Source organism: Thermobia domestica, chromosome 7, assembly GCF_964235325.1.
Source record: "Thermobia domestica chromosome 7, izTheDome1.hap1.1, whole genome shotgun sequence".
Classification (NCBI taxonomy): Eukaryota; Metazoa; Arthropoda; class Insecta; order Zygentoma; family Lepismatidae; genus Thermobia; species Thermobia domestica.
Genome location: NC_137460.1, coordinates 27,370,877 through 27,383,168, shown reverse-complemented (window position 1 = coordinate 27,383,168; position 12,292 = coordinate 27,370,877).

The window sequence follows — 12,292 nt, the reverse complement described above, 5'->3', positions numbered from 1 at the left end:
TTTCTCTTACAAATTTCAACCTACAGACTTCAAATTTTTTAAAAAAATAACTTCATAATCTATCGAAGGCAACAATCCGTGCCGATTTTTTATTTAGAATTTTCTTCATTGTTGAAATGGCTTGATTGTTGAAATAGATATCCAAACCTTTAACAATGAAACTGTTTCAACAATAAAGAAAATTCTAAATAAAAAATCGGCACGGATTGTTTCCTTTAATAGGTTATGAAGTTCCTTCTCTAAAAATTTGAAGTCTCTACGTTGAAATTTGTAAAAGAAATTGTAAATTTTCGTGAAAGGTAAAAAAATACATGGGAGAGATACGAAGACTGTAGTGACATCTATCGGCAAAACCTGTTCCTTTACACTAACCTTAATCTGCATCTTCCTTACCAGGTTTCCTGTTCCCTTAATTCCAGAATCAAGTACCCTTCTGTTGTTTCGTTTTCCTATAACCATAAATAACACTTTTTGATCTAATTTCTTAAATTTTCATAATCTTATCCTTTATTTCAAGACTCTCTAACCTAGGGATGGGAGTCTACCCAAAATTTGCGATCGAAATGCAATGTTTTTTTTAATGTGGTGGTGAGTTTCCTTTAAAAAAAAAATCGCCGATGATTACAAAACGGAAAATTTGCGTTTCTGATGTCATATTGCAAACACAAAAGCGATATGCAATACAGATTATCACAAACTGAAGAGTAAATTTTGCGTTTTGTTGACTCAAACTGATACGTAGTAAGAGGTCCCTGGTTTTGAATAACAAACTGGTTTATATATTGTCATTCATATTTTCTAACCTTTTCTTAGTTCTGTTTACCATACTTTTATAATAATATATTTTTTTTAAAAATCCAATCTTACAACTTTAGTTTTACACATTTACGTACTAACTTGAACTCTGAAATTCTATACAGATATGAAAACCAGCAGCGACATTTCAGGCTTTTCCTGGAGGATTATAAGAATAAAAGAATTTGTTTATTTATTAGTTAAACGCCCCACGATTATGCTCTTTATGCTAAAGTAGACATATGATTCTGGAAATAATTTTACCGCGCATATCCTGTTCTGTTATGCAACCAGAATGCAGTGGAGTTTGCCAGTACAGTATAACATTCAGGATATCTTCTTGAATGTTATCGATAATTACGATAACTGCAAGAATTAAATGTGAGAACATTACAAGAGATTAATAATAATAATAAAATAATAATTGTAAGAAAATTAGAAACAGTTCCTTTATAAAATACCAAGAAAGGGAAAATTTGGTGGTATAAAATGAAGAAATGTGGGTCCCTTAAAGCAATGGGCTCGACTGATTGTAATCTATAATGGATTATAGTGATCATTTAGAGCGCCCCATTGCTTATATAGTCTGTCGGATTTTGCAGCGGGACTTGTAAGATTGTACGGTCAGTGTGTCAGTTCGTCCGTCCGTTATTCCACATGACAACTCTTGAATGAAAGCGAATTTTTGAGTTATGTTTTTTTACAATAGGACAGCAGCTAGGGCAACTATCTAGGCTGGCGAGTTCATTAATGGGGTCAATGCGGTAATATTTTCACAGGTAACCGTGGTCTTCCATATTCCATGCCCGCTTTAACTCGACCATTGATAACTAATTAACCATTGGCATGATAGCCCTTATGGACCTGTGGCTCAGTGGTAGAGCGTTCACCTCTGGTGCTTGGGGTCCCGGGTTCGATCCCAGCCCCCGCGAAGTGAACTTTGTAGTGGACAAACACCGTGTGCGTGGGTTTTCTCGGGGTTCTCCCGTTTCCTCCCACTTTCTTCATTCTACCATTTCATTCATTACTCATCATCCCCGTCTCCTTTAGGCTAACCGGCATAAGCGTGGGACGTAAAACTCAAAGATATCATTTTCCTTATGGGTCTGAGCCGCTCATGAACGCCATCTATTAGCCACCGGCTGAACTATGCCCAGCCTAGTGAACTGGCAAACACGTGATTAGCGCGCTTATTCGTAATAGGCATATGAGGAGCTTTCTAGACCTACACTATACAATATACTCCAATAATAAATATAGTTTAAATTTTGTTATATCACATCCTTCGCGGACCTCCCGTGATGTGGAAGGGTATGGATGAGTTCTAGAAAAAATTAAGAAAACAATCAAGGCACGAAGAAAAGATACAAATGTCGACGAGAGAACACGAGAAAAGATTATTTCTTGAGTTGAGTTGATTTTGGAGTTTAACGTTCCTTTCAGCAGCTAGGTAATATGAGATGGGACCTACTGATTAACGTGGAATCCGAACCACATGAGCTCTCGCCAGAAATCGAAGCCGGGTCTCCTACGCTAAAGACGCGTACGCTAACCGCTTAGCCACGAAGGAGCTCGAAGATTATTTCCTATCTCGTATTGTAAACAACATTGCTCACCATCTTCAAAGGATTGTGTTTATTGATTTGAATGACGTCTACGCTAGCTCAGAATTTTTTTTCCGGTGGAGCTCATGATCGAACCCCATCTTAAGCTTGTAGGTCTACATCTCATGTAGCTTCGCTGCTGAAAAAGACACTAAACACAAACGAACCAACAGATGGCTTAAAATTCATACTCGCTCGTGGAGGTATCGCTTCGTTGTGCCTCAGCGTTGCCAGGTCTACATATTCATCTGTAGATCTAGAGATTTCTTTTTTGTCAAAGCAATATGGAAAAACTAGAATTTTTGTTGTGATCTACAGATTTCTTTTTGTATTACGTATTTTCTAGTTGTGTATTATATTATTGTACATAACATTTGTACTTTTTCTTTTCTGATAAAGTTTCTGACATTTTTTCTGATAATATAGGTGGCAACACTTAACAATTACTTATCGTCTTTTTGAATGTAAAGTAACGACGTTCAATACTATATAGACATACTGACTTGTAGTTTGGATCCCTCTCAACAAAAATTTCTGAGTGCGCGCCTGGGTGGACCTACAACTTAACATGAGATCCGACCCATATAAGTTCCTGTTGGAAATCGAATGCGGTTCTCTCGCTCTAAAGGTGTGTACACTGACATCTTACCCACGAGGGAGATGAAATTTCTTGTTTATTACTGTAGTTGGATGATCATATTTCTGTGTGTTTAGGGGGATGGGTACGGCGGCATCGTCTCATTTTGACTTGTTACATCTTCAGACCTCGATTGTGCCTCATTTTATCTGCCCCCTCCCAAATATCAACAACCAAATTCACACATTGGCTTGAAGCATATTGAAACCTAAGAGTCGGGCTCCCAATTTGAACATTTCTGACTCGATAGCACTCTTGGAGACGAGATAGAGTGGCCTATAAGAGTAAGTTTGGGAGCAAGAATGGTAAGTTTAGGAGGCAGAATGGTAAATTTGGGAGGAAGAATGGTAAGTTCGAGGGCAGAATGGTAAATTTGTGAGGAAGAAATTGTAAGTTTAAGGGGGCAGAATGATAAATTTGGGAGGAAGAAATTGTAAGTTTAGGGGGCAGAATGGTAAATTTGGAAGGAAGAATGGTAAGTTCGAGGGCAGAATGGTAAATTTGGGAGGAACAAATTGTAAGTTTAGGGAGGCAGAATGGTAAATTTGGGATGAAGAATGGTAAGTTCGAGGGCAGAATGGTAAATTTGGGAGGAACAAATTGTAAGTTTAGGGAGGCAGAATGGTAAATTTGGGAGGAAGAATGGTAAGTTCGAGGGCAGAATGGTAAATTTGGGAGGAACAAATTGTAAGTTTAGGGAGGCAGAATAGTAAATTTGGGAGGAAGAATGGTAAGTTCGAGGGTAGAATGGTAAATTTGGGAGGAACAAATTGTAAGTTTAGGGAGGCAGAATAGTAAATTTGGGAGGAAGAATGGTAGGTTCGAGGGCAGAATGGTAAATTTGGGAGGAAGAAATTGTAAGTTTAGGGAGGCAGAATGATAAATTTGGGAGGAACAATGGTAAGTTCGAGGGCAGAATGATAAATTTGGGAGGAACAAATTGTAAGTTTAGGGAGGCAGAATGGTAAATTTGGGAGGAAGAATGGTAAGTTCGAGGGCAGAATGGTAAATTTGGGAGGAAGAAATTGTAAGTTTAGGGAGGCAGAATGATAAATTTGGGAGGAACAATGGTAAGTTCGAGAGCAGAATGATAAATTTGGGAGGAACAAATTGTAAGTTTAGGGAGGCAGAATGGTAAATTTGGGAGAAAGAATGGTAAGTTCGAGGGCAGAATGGTAAATTTGGGAGGAACAAATTGTAAGTTTAGGGAGGCAGAATGATAAATTTGGGAGGAACAATGGTAAGTTCGAGGGCAGAATGGTAAATTTGGGAGGAACAAATTGTAAGTTTAGGGGGAAGAATGGTAAATTTGGGAGGAAGAATGGTAAGTTCGAGGGCAGAATGGTAAATTTGGGAGGAACAAATTGTAAGTTTAGGGAGGCAGAATGGTAAATTTGGGATGAAGAATGGTAAGTTCGAGGGCAGAATGGTAAATTTGGGAGGAAGAATGGTAAGTTCGAGGGAAGAATGGTAAATTTGGGAGGAAGAAATTGTAAGTTTAGGGGGCAGAATGGTAAATTTGGGAGGAAGAATGGTAAGTTCGAGGGCAGAATGGTAAATTTGGGAGCAACAAATTGTAAGTTTAGGGAGGCAGAATGGTAAATTTGGGATGAAGAATGGTAAGTTCGAGGGCAGAATGGTAAATTTGGGAGGAACAAATTGTAAGTTTAGGGGGCAGAATGGTAAATTTGGGAGGAAGAATGGTAAGTTCAAGGGCAGAATGGTAAATTTAGGAGGAAGAAATTGTAAGTTTAGGGAGGCAGAATGATAAATTTGGGAGGAAGAATGGTAAGTTTGAGGGCAGAATGATAAATTTGGGAGGAAGAAATTGTAAGTTTAGGGGGCAGAATGGTAAATTTGGGAGGAAGAATGGTAAGTTCGAGGGCAGAATGGTAAATTTGGGAGGAAGAAATTGTAAGTTTAGGGAGGCAGAATGATAAATTTGGGAGGAACAATGGTAAGTTCGAGGGCAGAATGGTAAATTTGGGAGGAATAAATTGTAAGTTTAGGGGGCAGAATGGTAAATTTGGGAGGAAGAATGGTAAGTTCGAGGGCAGAATGGTAAATTTGGGAGGAACAAATTGTAAGTTTAGGGAGGCAGAATGGTAAATTTGGGATGAAGAACGGTAAGTTCGAGGGCAGAATGGTAAATTTCGGAGGAAGAATGGTAAGTTCGAGGGAAGAATGGTAAATTTGGGAGGAACAAATTGTAAGTTTAGGGGGCAGAATGGTAAATTTGGGAGGAAGAATGGTAAGTTCGAGGGCAGAATGGTAAATTTGGGAGGAACAAATTGTAAGTTTAGGGAGGCAGAATGATAAATTTGGGATGAAGAATGGTAAGTTCGAGGGCAGAATGGTAAATTTGGGAGGAACAAATTGTAAGTTTAGGGGGCAGAATGGTAAATTTGGGAGGAAGAATGATAAGTTCAAGGGCAGAATGGTAAATTTGGGAGGAAGAAATTGTAAGTTTAGGGAGGCAGAATGATAAATTTGGGAGGAACAATGGTAAGTCCGAGGGCAGAATGATAAATTTGGGAGGAAGAAATTGTAAGTTTAGGGAGGCAGAATGGTAAATTTGGGAGGAAGAATGGTAAGTTCGAGGGCAGAATTGTAAATTTGGGAGGAAGAAATTGTAAGTTTAGGGAGGCAGAATGGTAAATTTGGGAGGAACAATGGTAAGTTCGAGGGCAGAATGGTAAATTTAGGAGGAAGAAATTGTAAGTTTAGGGGGCTGAATGGTAAATTTGGGAGGAAGAATGGTAAGTTCGAGGGCAGAATGGTAAATTTGGGAGTAAGAAATTGTAAGTTTAGTGTAATAAAACTATAACATAAGTAAAAAAAAAAAAATTAACTCAACAGTTTTCAAAAATAAATATAAAAAAAATTTTAACATTATTTTCTAGTGATGAAAAAAATGTATGTGTATTTAAGTTAAATTACAAAAGAATAAACATTCACACTTATAGTGGGCTAATTAGGTTCTCCGACAGTCACGTAGCGCAAGAAGTAATTAAAACAACAAACAAGGCTGTTATGGAGAACCTCAGGGTCTGGCTGACGAAATTTATACAATATAAAAATGTAAGGGAGAGGTCCAAGAGCACCTCTCAGCAACCAACTACAAGCTGCATAATATGGCTGGAATATCAGCATTCATAACGTAAGTTGTATTTTTCATTTATACCAACTCGCTGTGATATAAGGCTCCAAGTTGGACGAATGGTCTCCTGCGAGAGACCATAATCTGAATTTGTATTTTTAATCTTTAATTCATGTAAAATAAAGTCTTGTTTGTTGAAAAAGAAAATTATTAATCTGTTAATAGAAATCTAACAGGCAAGAAATCCCTAACTACCACATTATTTAAACATTAGGGAGGCAGAATGATAAATTTGGGAGGAACAATGGTAAGTTCAAGGGCAGAATGGTAAATTTGGGAGGAAGAAATTGTAAGTTTTAGGGAGCTGAATGGTAAATTTGGGAGGAAGAATGGTAAGTTCAAGGGCAGAATGGTAAATTTGGGAGGAACAAATTGTAAGTTTAAGGGGTAGAATGGTAAATTTGGAAAGAATGGTAAGTTTGGGGTCAGAATAGTAAATTTGGGAGGAAAAATGGTAAGTTAGGAGATAGAATGGTAAATTTGGGTGGTTGTTACCAAGCCCTTTTGGGAAATGGGCACCCCTATTTAAAGCCCTTGCTAATAGCAGGTCCCATTCTTCATAATCTGGGTGTTACATAAAGACGACTAAAACTCAAACTATAAAGGATAAAGAAAATAAAAAGGAACAAGGTTGAAGTTAGTGCACCATAGCAGTTTGTAGGAAGTGCTGTAAAATAAAATGGTAGGTAAATTTGAGATATTAGTCACGGTGTAATTGACTTCTCGTTATAATAATAATAACTTATTTTTTTGTCACTGTAATGTCGCTGCAAGAAATTTAAGATTTTAAGGAATTCCACTGGTAATCTTTTTGTTTTGAGCTAAAATAACAATTATCCCCTTTAAAATCGTTCAATTGGGGTCTTTTCTTTCTTTTCTCTTTTACCTTCTACCGTGCATTTTGTTTCACCCCTTGATAAGACGATTTATTCTTGAATAATGCATTATCTACAGAGTGGAGAGAAAGTTCCATTAATATTCAGAATACATAGTCTAATATGAAGTTAGCATTGTATATTTTGTTTACTTCTTTTGTGTTTACTGATACCTGAGGTATATCTAAGACCACATTTCCATTTTACATTAGCTGTCATAAAAAAAAACCTTGCAATCCAATCTTTCTATTTGCTGTTTACATGTTACAACTTCCTGAAAGCAAGAAAGGTATCTCCACCCGTGCAGCACTGCACTCTAGTGGACAAATAGTGAACCTCCTCATTAAAAAAGGTGTATTTTGGCGCACTTCCCCTCCCTGTGCAAAAGAATCCGTTGTTTCGGAAGCGGCGAAACTGGTTTTTCCTTTTTGTCAGCGGGAGGGCGATAGCAGGCAGCAAGCAAGACGTCCCAGAAAGTTGCACATGGTTCAACTCCTTGCAAGATGAAAAAAAAAAAAAAAAGTTGTATGTTCCTTTCAAGATTATGTTTACATGGTGAAATATGGTAGGGTTGCAAGTTTACTTTTTTTTTTTATGACAGCTACAAGATTCATGTAACATGGTAATGTGGTCTAGTGATTAACGTTTCTACGCCCGACAGGGATTTGAACGAAATGGTAGACTCTCACGTTGGGAGCACTGGTCACCTCTCTAATTACAACAGAGTAATGATTGATACATCATTGGAAAGCTTATAGAACACATTCCAACGATGTGACATTTGTGCAGTTCCCGCCATATTCGTAGATGAAGAAGAAGTAGCAAAAAAAAAGTCCTGAAAAATGTGAAAAAATAGAGACTCAAAAAAATTGGACAACTTTGCTTCCTTCCTCTTCCCACAAAAACAACAAGTACACATACAGGGTATTAACATGTAGTGGACTACTTTGTTGGATTACATATCAATTTTTATGAGTGTATTCCCAAGGGGGGAATGGTTCTCCTCCCCCAAAAAAGTGATGTAAAAAATTTAGAAAACACAAATTTTATCCTTTACTATCCGCCGTGGTACCCACCGTAATAAAATGTATATCGGCGGGAAGCTTCATCCTTCAGAAATACATTGATATCATAATTATTCTTCTAGCTTAATTAGGGGCTGAGCTATTGAAGTTTAAAGCCTTACTGTAGCAGGTGTGTCAATGGGCGTTTAGAAGTTAATGGACATGCTTTCTTATGTTTCAGGTTATATATACAGCTTGAAAATCGACGTCACAAATGAGTATACGATCGATGGCACGGTGGCTTAGCGGTAAAGCACTCACTATTGGAGCAAGAGGTCCTTGGTTTGAACCCAGCCCAAGAAAGCTTCTAGTAGATAACATCGCCCCGAATTCTCATTCTTTTATGGTTGTTCACTTTCTTTGATCATCTTTTTAGCCTACAGGGCAACGTGTGACGTAAAATTGCGTATTATTATTATTATTATTACTATTATTATTATTATTATTATTATTATTATTATTATTATTATTATTATTATTATTATTATTATTATTATTATTATTATTATTATTATTATTATTATTATTATTATTATATCTTCTGCACAGAGTTTATAAACGCATGTAGAAATTTGCTACATTCTATCAAGGCAATGAACAAAACGAGAAAAAAGGAAAAAAAAAGTAATAAAGTTGATTCATTCTGAAAGCTGCCTATAAATGGAATAAGAAATCACGTAAAAAGACTCAAGTCATTACCTTCCGATTCATATGTCACAGCGAGTCCTTTTAAACTGTCAGGTTTATTTCATCATTACGGAGCCATTTGCGGTGTTATGTAATAGGCACATATAAGGAAATGGTGACGTCATCGGGTCGTCTGCTTGGTATAAGAGGAGAACAGCAACATTTCCACAGAAGATGACGTCACAGAACAGATGCAAGGGTAAAAAAAAATGCCTGATTGGCTGTATCCATGCAGAGAATACAAGACATATACAGTATTTTTTGGTTCTTTCAAGGCAGAAGCTATTGATACGGGCAATTAATTTCTGCTTTTTCTTCCAATGTGTGAGGAAGTCCAGACACGGATCTGGGATCTCATCCACATGATCGACATTTTTTTTTTCACAGTCTACATGAAACAATGAACGTATCTGTATTGGAAAATAATCACCGTATTCAGTGCGATATTGCATTAGTCAAGGCCATATGGAAAACCCAACAGTATTGTCCAAATGATCACGATGTACGTGATTTCCCGTCACTTCTGAACTTTAATGCTACCAACATTAATATTGAAGCGTGCAAAGAACGTTTTACAACATTCTTATAAAGCTCTACAACTGTTTCTTTACAAGTCATAAAATATTATTAAGTAATACAACATACAGCATTACAACATTTTGTAATAAGCTGTTTGTAAAAATTTGCTGTTGTTCACACGTAACTTGCCATAATTGTATTTTGTAATTGTATTATGAATTGTATTATATTGTAAAAATTCTTGGATACCAGTTCTATATTATAGTGATCGCACAGAGTCGTGAACCTTGACCTACATGTACAGCATCAATTTTGGCATCTAATAGAATGCGAGGGTGTGTCCTCGTCGTCAACTCACATCCATGAAATGATCCCGTTGTTGTCTTCAGCGCTATACGGAGAACATCTGCTGAGAGTACAGTGTTGTTGGATTGCAGCTAAGTTTCGCTTTGTTGTCATTTGTTTTATACATATTTGCTATTATTATTGTTACAGTCTAATTCTAATTATTGTTAGTGTTGGTGTTATAGTTCATTGTTTTTTTTTAAGGGGTCACTCGTTCATCATGTCTTCTTAATTTGGCAACATTGTTGGTATAAAATGGCGTACTTCTGTCGTTGCACGTTTTCTCAAGTATGCGTTAGGAAGGCAGCTTCACGAATCGTGCCGGATTAGGGTTGCCAACTAACCGGTATTTCACCGGCCTGACCGGAAATATTGCTGTTATTTTGATTAAGGGCGGTACAAACTTCTTACCAGTCCCATTATGACCTGTAATCCAGAATAAAACATCGAAAACCGAAATTCTTCAATGTTGAAGTATAAGTTTAAAGAGTAGATTTCATTTTGTAAATCCAAAGCTGTGACGTAAGGATTAATATGGGAGCAGGAAAATTCGGTGTAGGAAATTTCGGTGTAGGAAAATTCGGTGTAAGAAAACTCGGTGTAGGAAAATTCGGTGTACAGAAAATTCGGTGTACGGAAAACTCGGTGTGGGGAATGTTCGGTGTAAAGAAAGATTCGTTATAGTAGACCGTAGGATGTATTAAAAACTCAACTTTGAGGATAAATGAGCGTATTAGTTTTAAGTTCAAACTTTGTGTAGAACGTACTTTTACTATCTACTATACCAAATTTTAAAAAAATTGTGTTCTTGAAATAATTTGAATTCTAGATTTCGACGGATTTTAACATTTCATGGCCCTTACATGACGAGAAATTGTTTTTTGATGTCCGTTCGTGTGATTTAGCGAAGCGACCATCGCTATTAATCGACATTTAATTTAAAACTCGAGTTTTTGCAGGATGTCTCCTAGAATTTTCTACTTAAAAAAATGTAGGTTACTGGACGGGTAAAGTTGAAAATTGTAGATTTAAAAAATAAATGTTCTGACGAGTTTATCGCTATTTTATAAATAAATATTTAAATCTAAGTGCTTCAAAAACGACATAGTTCATTTTTGTTACTTAAAGGTGTAAAAATAAATGCCTCAACTAAAGTATCTACGCTTGATTGGAGGAGAAGTCAATAAGGAGTCAATAGGGTTGCAATTCTTGTTTACCTTAACTTAAGGCAAACAAACTAAGTGTCTGATTGGAGAAGTAAACTATTATTTGATAAAACCATCCTGCTTTATATTGCTCTTTCCACTAAGACTTTTTTGATCAATATATTTTTGCATCTTACATAGTACTCGTATATGCAGAGTGATTCTTTCAAAACTCACGGATTCATTTGGCTCTAGAATTTCTAATTGAAGTCCGGTTTTCATGCGGTTTGTTGCAAATTATCAAGGAAGGATGGGGGATTTATGGGACTATGTTTACTGTTTTAAATTCATCCGGAGTAATATCGAGCAGGCCACAAGAAAAACAGCACATTTTCGCCATTGTACGTTGCAGTTCGAATGAGATATTGGATATTTGAAGCGAAATTGGAGAATACAAATTAAGTGTTAGTGAGAATACAAATTAAGTGTTACTGAAATGAAATGAAATCTTTAAGTTTTACGTCCCATGGTTATGCCGGTTGGGCTAAAGGAGACGGTGATGATGAGAATTGACTGAAATGGTGGAATGAAGAAAGTGGGAGGAAACGGGAGAACCCCGAGGAAACCCACGAGCACGGTGTTTGTCTACCACAAAGTCCACACGGCGCGATCTGGGATCGAACCAGGACCCCAAGCACCGAAGGTGAACGCTCTACCATTGAGCCACCACGCCCCCCAAAATTAAGTGTTAACACACATAAATCACATGTTGAATAGCCGGTTTCTCGCTACAAACGACAGAGAGATTTCTTGGGTGATTTAAAGAGTCGGTAACTGACATCTTCCACAGCATCCACCAGCGGGGTTCGATGCTTCCTTGCCTTACTCAGAAGTGATCCTGTTTCCTGCAATTTATTCACTAGCGACCATATTATGTTTCTGTTTGGGGTAGAACGTGAGGCAAAGTTGCATGTAATTGCCGTTTGCGTAGCAACAACAGATCCCGGTCTCCAAAATCTTTTTAACGATAAAATCACATTGCTCCAAAGAGTACATTATTGTAATTGTGTTCTGATCATATTGGTACAGTAGCACAGCATAATTCTCAATACAACGGCCCAGTTTCCTGTTTCTTATTGACCGTCGCGAGGTTGCCATCTAACGAAGAAACTCAAATCTCTACACCTCACCTAATTCCAATTCGGTACAGTGGCGAATATTTGCTGCTTTTCTAGAGGCGTGGTCGATATTACCCCAAATGAATTTAAACCAGTAAGCATAGTTCCATAAATCTAGCAACGTTCCTTGATCATTTGCCACAAACCGCATGAAAATCGGACTTCAGTTAGAAAATCTAGACCCAAATGAAATCCATGAGTTTTAAAAGAATCACCTTGCATATGTTCTATGATGTACTATATAGGAAAGGTGTTTTTAGTTGTTCCTATAACTATCCTCTGA